Below are 11,401 nucleotides of genomic sequence, written 5' to 3' on the forward strand. Positions count from 1 at the left end.
AAAAATGTGGCTTAGGTCTAGCCAAATAATATATATATTTTTTTAAGAAGGATCTATAGCCGCATTTAAAAAAAGTGGCTATAGCTAACTTATAGCCGCATTTTTTGAACGCGGCTATAGGTAACACCAAAAATAAAAAAAATCTTTCTTTTCCCATGTACCCCCACTTTCCTTCCTACCCCCACTTTCAAATTTTTTTTTTTTTTTTTTTTTTTTTTTTTTTTTCACTCCAACACAACTGTTTTTTTTTTTTTCTTTGTTTCTTTCGAGCTGTTGCTTCTTTGTTTCTTTTTTCTTTCTTTCTTCTACAAGTCACGCTAGGTTCTTCTTTTTTTTTCTCTCTCTCTCTTTTTTTTTCCTTTTTCTTTCTGCCTTCATCACTCCAGCACAACTCATTTTTTTTTCTTTGCAACTACTTCTTCTTCTTCTTTTTTTTTTTTTTTTTTTTTTTTTTCATCTCAAGCACACTGATTTGTCTATAGATTTAGTTTTTTTTGTGTGGTTATTTTATGTTTAGTTAGTAAGAAAATGGAGGAAATGTCGAAAATTTTGAATGAAGTGGATATTCTAGCAATATTTGTGTCTATGTCTTGATTTGGATTTAAGTTTTGATTTTGAATTTTTTGAATCTGTGCTTGAATTTATGCTATTGTGTTGCTAATATTGTGCTTATGTTTAAATGGATTTGTGTTCTTGAGCTTGTTCTTTTTGTTAGGATGTGTGCTCTTAAATCCTATTGTATGATGCTATGTATGACATTATGTATGACTTAATGTTATGATTAATAAAGTTGTTTTATTATTATCTAAAATAATTGTAACATGAATATTTGAACAATATCATATAGTCCATGAGATACATAGTATGTGATTTATGTGAAAAGTCACATAAGATATAAATAACAAGTTCTTTGTAAACTCAGAATTATAGTTCGTAGTTGGTGATGAAATTAGACATTTCATCTGCGAAGATTATAACATATCAACTAAGATGATTTATCTTGATCATGGAAGTGAAGACTTCTAGTTGATATGTTGATATGTTGATATGTTTTAAGAGTTAAGACATATTGAATTAGACCGCTTTGAGATTTGTTATTCTCCTATCAACTGTCAAATGAATAATAAATCTCATGACTTCTATTTGCATGAACTCTTAATCCTGAGAGAATAATGGACATGATTATGAAGTGTAGGTTGCTTTGATATATCAGGAGTGAGGTCTAAAGTTACGATCAAAACCTTAGTATGTTGGGCAGCCACATTTAGTGTTGATGGAATATATATTCTCAAGATGGAATTCATAATCTCCTAATGGAGATACAAAATATTCCCTTGATATAAGTTTAATGAGTTTGATTATTCAGAGTGTTAGGCCTAACCACTTTAGTAAGGAGATACTAAAGTATATATTTATGAAATTAGATTTCATAAATATATGATGAATAACTTAAAGGATTAAACTGGGCACTCAAGGATTAAGATGTAGTAATCTTCAAAATGGCAGTCTATATTTATGACTTTGTATTACTACAAATATTTTATGAAGGAGTTGCATGTATAATAAAGTCTTGAGATATAATTTATTAATAAGGCCTAGAGTGCAATTATATTTATATGGTGGTATTAAATATAATTAATGGTAATTTTGGACTTGTCAAGAGTTGACAGAAAAGTCCAATGCCCATTGGAGTTAGTATCTTATTGGTCCCTTTTGATTCTCCTCCAAGCTACACACTAAAACCTAATTGGAAAGGCCCAATAGGTCAGCCTAATTAGATAACCAGTTAGATATAAAGGGAGAAACATACATAATTTTTTATTAGAAAAAAAAAGAGAGACATCATTGTGAAATGACGTGTATGTGTGAGTGATGCCACTCAATTATTCTCCCTTGGAAATTAATTGAGAGACCACACTTTTTGAGCGTAAAGTGGAATTGGAGTGAAGATTAAAAGTGTTCCCAAGTACTTTTAATCTTTTGTTTTGAATTTCACCACATCAAGGTATGCTATTTTGTTCTTAAATTCTGAAATTTACATAGTGCATGTTATCAATCATGAATGAAATAGATTCATATTTGTTGCTTCCGCTGTGTGTTTTGTATGAGATATAAAACTATGAACTTAAAAAAGATGTCAATGACCTTAAGATCAAATGGGATTTCCATATTTTCAATGTTCAACATAGATATTCACAGCTCAAATCCTCCTTTCCCATGTAAAATAGGGGTGTTAATGTTTGACTCAACCTGTGAACACGACACAAACCCGACACGGGTTTTTTCGGGTTAGGGTTGAGTTTTTATGGGTTTGGGTCATAAGCGGGTCGACCCAAAAGCGACACGATAAGAAACGTATCATAAGCAAGTCAACCCTTGTGACCTGTAATAGACACATTTGACTCGCCAATTTATTTGTGTCAACCCAAAATGTCCTGCTTAACACAACCCATTTAACTCGTATAACAAATAAATATTTATTTTATTTTAGATTTGTCAAATACCTTTTATATCCAACATATATTTTAGATTTAAAAAGAAAAGTGAGTAGTTACAAAAACTTATAAGGGATATAATTGAAAATTGAAACTTTACAAATCCTAGATCTCTAAACCTTACAAACCCTAAATCTCTAAACCTTACAAACCCTAAATCTCTAAACCTTCTTATAAATATCTAATTTTATTTTTTATTTCAGTTGTACTACTCACTCTACTATCTTATAGACTCATGGCTCAATTCTCAAACACAAAGTCTCAAACCGGTTATTGCTCTCTCTCTCTCTCTCTCTCTCTCTCTCTCTCTCATGTGTCTCTCATGTGTTTAGTGAGTTTTAGAATTAAAGAAAATTGTTTTCTTGGTGTTTCAAAATTCTGAAGTAATTTTTTCGGCATAATGTTTTTGTTCTATAAACTTTGAACCCATGTGCCGTTATTAATATATGAGATATATTAATTGTTGATTAAGGCCACGGTTGTAGCTTTTGTCTTGTGCCGTGTTTTTTTTTTTTTGTGTTTGTATTAGTGTTGGACACCGTCTGCGTATCTTGCAAGTGAGTTTATTGAGATAGTTTATAAACTAGATCTGATGGATATTGCTTTTAAAATTGTTGAGGCATGTCATTTTTGTAATTACTAATACTTATATATATATATATATATATATATATATATATATATATATTTTTTTTTTTTTTTTTGGCATAGAACTTGCACAAATGAAATCGGATGACCTTGTGGAAGATGTTATGAATTAGGACATCAACAAAGAATCTATGGATGATAATCGTAGTCATAGTCAAGATTAGTCTACTATTTGCTCAAATTCTTTCAATATTGATACCTAGCATTAGGCGAGTTCCAAGGATATTATATGTTTTATGTCATATGAAAAGATGTTTCTTCCATTTTAAACTAGACATTAACCACTTTTCCAAATAAAAAAGGATAAGGCTACAACTTTACACAATATCTTTTTATTGAATATGAATTTGACAAATCCATTGTTAGATTACATTTTCTTCTTACATCCTCCATGTTTGCAAAATTTCTAGAACATTAAAGATTAATAACTATGTTATCAATCAATTGTTTAAATTGCAAACCTTTGCAGTATAAACTTATGCGTAAAAATAAATTTATGGATCATATAGTAAATAACATCCAATTGGCATAATATTTTACATGTATGTTAAGAGTGTAAAGAACATATAATCCAACGGTTAGATTTTCAAAATATGTAGCAATATTAATTTTGATTTAAAGAAAGTTGTAGCTTTAGGTTACAACTAAATTTGTAGTGAAATTTTATCCAATAAAAAATTAAATGGGTAAATATAATTTTCTTTAAATGATTAAATTGTAATATATTATGAACAAAGTTTAGTTACAAAATTGTTTGTACCGTAAAAATATAACCTTACTCGATAAAATAAATATTATTGTATATTTTGAAAATCTAACCATTGAAAATTGTGTGTTCTTTACACTCTTAATACACACGTAAAATTTTGTGTCAATCAGATATTATTTACTATATAATTTATAAGCTTATATTTTATGTATAATTTTAAAATACAAAAACTTGCAATTTAAACTATCTATTGATGACATAGTTATTGATATTTTATTTTCTAGAAATTTTGCAAACATGAAAGATATAAGAAGAAGATATAATCCAATAGTAGATTTATCAAAATTCACCTCCAATAATCCAATATTGAGTAAGTTTGTAGTCTTAGATTACAACTAATTTTGTAACTAAATTTTGTCCATATATTATTTTTTTAAAGAAATACTATTGAACTATATTACTAAATTCGCTGAACGTAAAGCAAACCAACTGTCACAACTACATATTGAATTTTTTCCATTGATACATGACAAACAACTTTGGTGAAAAAACAATGCTTAATCAATTGACTGTAGGTAGTTTGGCGATCCATCCATCTTGGTTGATGAATTTATCAACACTTAAAAATTGATTGATTTCACATGCACTCAATTTCTTTAGCCAAGGAACACGTTTGGAAGTCTGAGCACCCGGTCCAAAATTATCCACCTCCGCATATGTAAGTTGATCTCTGCATCATGTATATGGTCATTACCATCAAACTTTATTTTTTTATTGATACATCAATAGTTCGGGGGTTGGGATTTGAAGCATAGATGTCTGCATTGGAAACAACTGGGAGTTTTGAGCTACAAAACTCTTTGTGAGTACTATCATACTTATATAGCGTACCCTAAGGATACGTTTGGTACATTAACTGGAGATTACATTAAGAATAGTAATACTTAGTACTGAGAATAGAAGATATTTTTTTGATAAACTGCAATTTTATTAATTAAGATCTAAAACATAAAGCCAATCTGTATTACAAGCAAACCTCAAGGGAGGAGGCATATTGTAATGGAATAAGAATAACTATTACAATTCATAAATTTGGTTGTTACATATGGAATAAGAAAAACTGTTACATATAAATTTGGTTGTTAATAAATATATTAATTTTAAGACCAATTATATGCACTAAGGAATAACTATTACATTGATTTTAAAGAGAAATAGTTATTTTTCATTTTAAAGATTAGTTATTCTTTTGTAATAACTAATACATATAACAAAGATGCAACCAAATGATTGAATTACTATTACACATCAACAGCTATTCCATTATGAGAGCTATTACTCTATAGCAAACATATCCTAATTTAAGATACAAAGCCATTTTTTAGACCCCAAAAAAATTATTTTAATAAATAAATAAATAAATAAATATATATATATATATATATATAGACACGTGTGAGTGCGTGTCTAGATTATGACCGCCTAGGCTTCTAAGAGTAACAAAATCCAGTTTTTTTTTTAAATAAGTAAAAAATAAATTGGGGTCATTCATCTTGAAACAAGTGAATTAGATATAACCACATCATTCAACATTCATTTATTTATTTTTAAAAAGTTGACTATCACCATTTTGATATTAATAGAATTTCTTTTATGAAGTGGCAAAATTCAATTAGCTCATTTTAAAATAAATAAAAAATGAGTAATGCTATAACCACAAGCTATTTTACAATATTTTTACAAAATGTTGATGTGGTTAAATCTCTTATTGGTTTTCATATAAGCCCACCATTAATATCATTTTTCCATTTACCAATAATCACTCACCACATCAGCAGTTGATAAAAAAATTTGTAAAATAGTTTATATCTCTAGCATTATTCTTAAAAAATTCTATATACATGTTTTTTTTTTTTTGATGAACACTATATATACATGTTATTACTCCTAAGAGTTCTAGAAAATCTTATATAGCATGATTCTATATATCTAATAACAATGACAAGGACATCAATGTTTCGGAGAGATCGAATTTCTTACTCATGGCCCACGAATTGCCAAGCATCCTAGCCCACTGGGACTACTATATCTGATAACTTTGAATTGGCAATAATTACTCTGGAAAAAGCTTTCCAAGCTCTCCCAAGGTAAGCTTTACCTCTCCCATGAATCACACAATCTTTAAATACAAATCCAGAAGATTCCTCAGCTGAGTCCCTCCCTTGTGCTGTTATATAGCCGATGTAGGTTCCATTACCATATGTTTCCAACGAATAATATAGGACACTTCGCTACATATCCAACCAAAAAATTAAACAAAACAAAGAAACAGTTATTACATGGAATAATTTTATTTAGATTAAAATATAGACGAAAATGAATAATTTTGTTTTCACCTAATAGAAAGATTGGCCATTGCCAAATATAAAATCGGCTCCACCTTGGATGTAGCATTGGTAAAAGTAATGGCGGCCGCCCACATCCCACAACGTATCTTGCACCCCAAAAAAGCTGCAGTTGTAGAAAGCAGCTTTGTCCCCAAGTATTTCAGCTGACAAAGCTGGTACGAGGTCGTTCTGTTTTGGTCCCAAATTGTATGTGTTCTATTAAGAGTTTTACACGAGTTATACCATATCTAACGTTAACACTAAATAATTTTCACATGTATGTATTCAAAAGGGTGAGTTTCACTAATTAAATTCATGATAGGATCTACCATTTATGTGAGAGGATGTCGTATGCATTAATGGTATTCTGGGAATACCTAATAATTTTCCATGTAACACATTTATTAATTCAAAGTGTATTTAATGAATTTCATAAAAATAAAAAAGTTTATATATTATTATTGTACTATCCTCTCCCTCTAATTATTCTTATACCACTAATAGCATATCGTAGAAATATATAAGTAAACTAGTTAGGGCAGCACGTGCAAGGCATGTGCTTGCTGTGGAATAAAAGTAGTGATTAAGGTCAATTCTAAATTTTATTTATATCACAAAAGAAAGATATAAATCATTTGATTTTTAAAGTACATAGAGATTTGCAGTAATTAAAAGAGACAATAATTTTAAGAATTTTGATAATTATGTCATAAAAAATTAATCTCATTCGTATAAGAATTTTGATCTCACACAAAGTTAGGGTAACTATTTAACATATAAATATCTATTTTGCTTTAATAGTTTTTTAGTAACAATTTGCTAAAGGCAATACATCCACTCAATAAAAACTTCTACGAATGATAACGAATATCATTTTCTTCCAACAATAAGCAACTAAGTTTTATTAAGAAAAGAAAAAAAAAAGAAAAAAAAGAAGAAGATAACAAGAGGCATGTGTCATCGAATTTTCTATTAGATAAATTATAAGCTTCAAAAATTTAAATCTAGAAAATCAATGTTCTTTAGATAACAAATAAAATACCTTATGTCATCATTCCAACTTTCTAAGCATTACTACCATCTAAACTTTAAAACACGTGAAGAAAATTTATGGGATGTTAAAATTTAGTGGGAGTATTTTAGATATTATATATTAATATATTTTAAAAATCATAAATTTTCATTAGGGTTTAACTGAGAGAATCACAAGATGACATATTTGCTTTTTTCCAAAGTATTAAGGGAAAAATTTCTTGATTTAAAGTTAAAGAAGGAACTGTAAACTACCCCAAACATAAATGATGAAAAATGTTTTTATCTTAATTTTTTTATTTTCTTTTGTGTGTGTGTGTAAAACTATGTGTTTTTACTTAAAATGGTATGTAAAGAAAAAAATTACATTGTATGTGAAATAGTGAATTTTAGCTCAACAACGTTGACTAAACCAATAAAAAATTTCTAGAAACATAACAAAATGGCACAATATTTTCATAATATCTTTATAAAATTGTTATATTTTATTTTGACTTTTAAAGAATCAATAGCGCAACAGTTTTGAAAATATTGTGATGACAACAAGATGTCTTAACATTTTCACAAAATAAATTTTATATCCACGATATGTTTATAACAAATTATAAGTAATAGGATGTTACAGGTTATTATTGGTGAACAAAAAGGTAATTTCATTAGCAAGTTTAAATTAGAACCAATATCAATTTATTACCTATGGTTTATTATGAAAGTGTTGTGAAAAATATTGTGGATGTAACACTTTTTTTGCACAATAATTTTATTTTTAGTTGTGGTTGGCTCCAATATGATATTTTATTATTTTATTTTGACTTATAAGAAATTAACACCTCAAAAATTGTGGTAATATAGAGTTTGGCCCCTTAAAAAAATTTCTAACTCCGCAACTGATTCAGATCTGAACAGTTTTGAGGCTGTTCTAAAAATAAAGAGTTATTGCTATTGTTATCCTTAATTACATTAAAGCCAATGCCTTTCGCTACAAGATTTTCAGCATATGAAGTGAAAGTAGAGCTAGTATTCGTACTTTCATGACCATCCCATTCAATAAATGTTTCCCGGCTGCCTGCTCCATCAAGGAAAATGCATGTTTTATCGTATGTGATTGTGACTTTTTCTCTGCACAATAAGATAATTAAATAGATATAAAACCTTATAATCAATTAAGCTCTACAATTCACTAATTAATAACTCATTCATCAATAAATAAAAATATTAAAAAAAAAAAACAGACAAATACGCACACTAATAACCCTACACATATATACAAGCACACAAGTGCGCATATATTTATACCTCAACTAGGTTGTAAAGTGTTTTTTTTTTATAATTGTATTACCTGTATACGCCAGCAAAAATTTGAATCCGTATCCACTTAGCGTTGCCTGAAGGAATAGAATCAATGGCGCTTTGAATGGTCGTGAAGTTTCCGTGACCTGCAATATCTACAGTGATGGTAAATGCAACTTTGAAGGGGTTGGCTTTATTGAGTTTACACAAGAAAGCTGATCTAGACACATTGTAGTATAGTAACAAAAGAGTAATCAATGTAAAGAATCGGAGAGACCGCATTTATGCACGTAAGTATCTCCTAGCTAGTATAAGCTTTTGAACAAATATTCTTTAAGTACAAAACTGTAATAGAAGCCAGTAATTTATATAGTGACCAACAGCAGGGTATTTTCCAAGAAGCCATGACCTAAAATCAAATCCTGAAGTCGAATTCGGGGTCATTATAAGGAAAATGTTCATATTTTCTGTCAGTAAATTTCCAAATTTAACCCGCAAAATGTAAGCACATCAGGTTATGGGTGTATCAACCTTTTTTTTTTATAAAAGAAAAAGGTAAGTAAAGCTTTATTACTAAATATTGTCCATTTGTAATATAATTTCCAAATCTGATGGTAATTCCTCTACCCAAACATCTAAAATTGTAGATGAAATTGCGCTCCTTCTTAACAAGTTGATTACCTTCCCTCTTTTGATGACCAAGGGCACACTTGGTACACTAGATGAGGATTATGATAAGAATGATGAGGATTATTACTTAGAATTAAATGCATTGTAATGAAATAACTAAACCTAGGTTTGATTGTGAATTCAAATAACTTGTAGATAATCCCTTTAAGATATATTTTAGGAAATATTTTACTCATACAATTATATTTCATAAAAAAATATATTATTTTTTAGTTTTGAGAAAGAGTTTATTTAATTATTTATGATTTTTTATTTTCATAATTGTTGCATGGACGAGGATCCCTTTTTCCATTTAAATAGGCCACCAAGGCGGTTTCCGAGGATATACCTAGGACCTTAGGGACGAGCAATAGCAAACCTCGGGGATGAGCATTGACTGTGGGAGGCGCATGGAGGTAAAATATCAGAAAGTAGAAAGAGCTGACTTGGCACGAAACGCGAAAAGGAAGAAAGAAGAAGAGTTTAAAAGTCATCCCCTCCGTATTGAATGCAAGACAGCTGCTCTCCTAGCTGCATTACTGAAAAAATGACCATGAACAGTGGTGGTACACCTAACGCTGCAGGGCAAAAGCTTACTAGGAGGTTCTAGATGAGATAGAAGTCCTGGGAATGCAATCTCAGCATTCCAAGTGTAAGATTGAGATGATTTGTGTTGGAATATAAAAGGAAAATCAAGATTCATATTTGGGGGGGGGGGGGAATCTGGAGAGGAAAATCACTGTATACCATCCTTAGACTTTGCCGAGGAGGATTTTCTTTGCATTAAACTATTTGTTCTTTCTTTCAAATATCATTTAGCCTACTTTGATTACTGTCCAACACATTGAAATTTAGTTTCTAACCCACTCTCTACAAATTCATTGTTTTAGACTCTTTGGGCCTTAGTCCTTTTCAACATTTGGGCTATCTAAGCAAAACTTGCCCTTACAATTGTTATATACATATGAAAACTTTGTTTATTCATAAATATATTAATTTTATACATTATTACACTTACTAAGAAATAACTGTTAGAACCCTTTTAAAGAGAAATAATTATTCCTAATTTTAAATAATAATTATTTATAAAGAATAATTATCCCTAAAGGCACAACTTTGTAAAGGAAGACATGCTCACACTGACATCTCCAAACATGGTTCTTGAAGACCCTTTCTTGTTGATAGTTGAGATAAGTTGTAGATAATCCCCTTCAAAATCAACCCGAAAAACACTCAATTCCTTCCAGGGGCGGCTTGATGAATTTGGGGGCCTAAGGCAAAAATTGGTTATCTTGTTTCATATATAAAATTACCATTAATTAACATGAATCACGTAATTTTTAAAAAAAAAAAAAAAAGTTTGTAAACACAAAAAAATTTGACAAAACTTTTTACATTTGTTGATGTGGCAGATTTATAGTAGTGAGTAAAAGAGTGAAGTTAATGGTGAATCTAATTGAAAACTAGTAAAAGTCTGCTAACTCGACTATTGTAAAAAATGTTGTGAATTTTTTTGTGAATTGCTTTCTTTCTTTTCTTTTTTCTTTTAAAAGTGCTACATTCAAAATATTTTTCATAACAAATTTTAGGTGTTAAGTTGCTTCTTATTTTCTAGTTGAACCTATCACTAAAATTATTTTTTTGTTGTCAACAACAACCTTTAACAATTTGCTATTTAGGATTTTTTGTAAAATTGTTGTGAACATAACATTTTTTTCTCTTTTTTATTTGTTTTTCATTTGATAAAAAAATATTATTTTATTTATTGGTTAATATTTTGGCTTAATTAATACTATTAGTTAAAATTTAGGGGCCTTTTTTTCACTTGGGGCCTTAAGCGGCCGCATCAATGGCTTATACTGTTGAGCCAGCACTGATTCCTTCGCAAATGTTACTGCACGACTAGCTGCCATGGCTTCTGCCAGCTTGACTGAGTGAGGAATTTGTCAGGTCATGGGTGTATCAATTGTTCAATGCGACATAGATTTTTTATTATTATTATTATTATTATTATTATTATTATTATTTATTTATTTTTTTTGTTTTTTGTTGAGAGAGAGTTTCAATCTGTGGCGTCTGCTTCTGATGATAGCTCTTTATCATCTGACTAATTTTTTTTTTTTTTGCTGAATACACTAACTAGGATTTAAATTAATTGGACTGCACGGTAG

At 29.4% G+C, this 11,401-nt stretch overlaps 1 pseudogene; it reads right to left on the reverse strand.

Annotated features, from left to right (window-relative positions):
* Positions 1-4,413: 4,413 nt before the first annotated feature.
* On the reverse strand, positions 4,414-8,843 carry LOC142612133 (putative pectinesterase 55; annotated as a pseudogene).
* Positions 8,844-11,401: the final 2,558 nt, after the last annotated feature.

This window comes from Castanea sativa, chromosome 10 (genome assembly GCF_040712315.1).
Source record: "Castanea sativa cultivar Marrone di Chiusa Pesio chromosome 10, ASM4071231v1".
In the NCBI taxonomy this organism is placed as follows: Eukaryota; Viridiplantae; Streptophyta; class Magnoliopsida; order Fagales; family Fagaceae; genus Castanea; species Castanea sativa.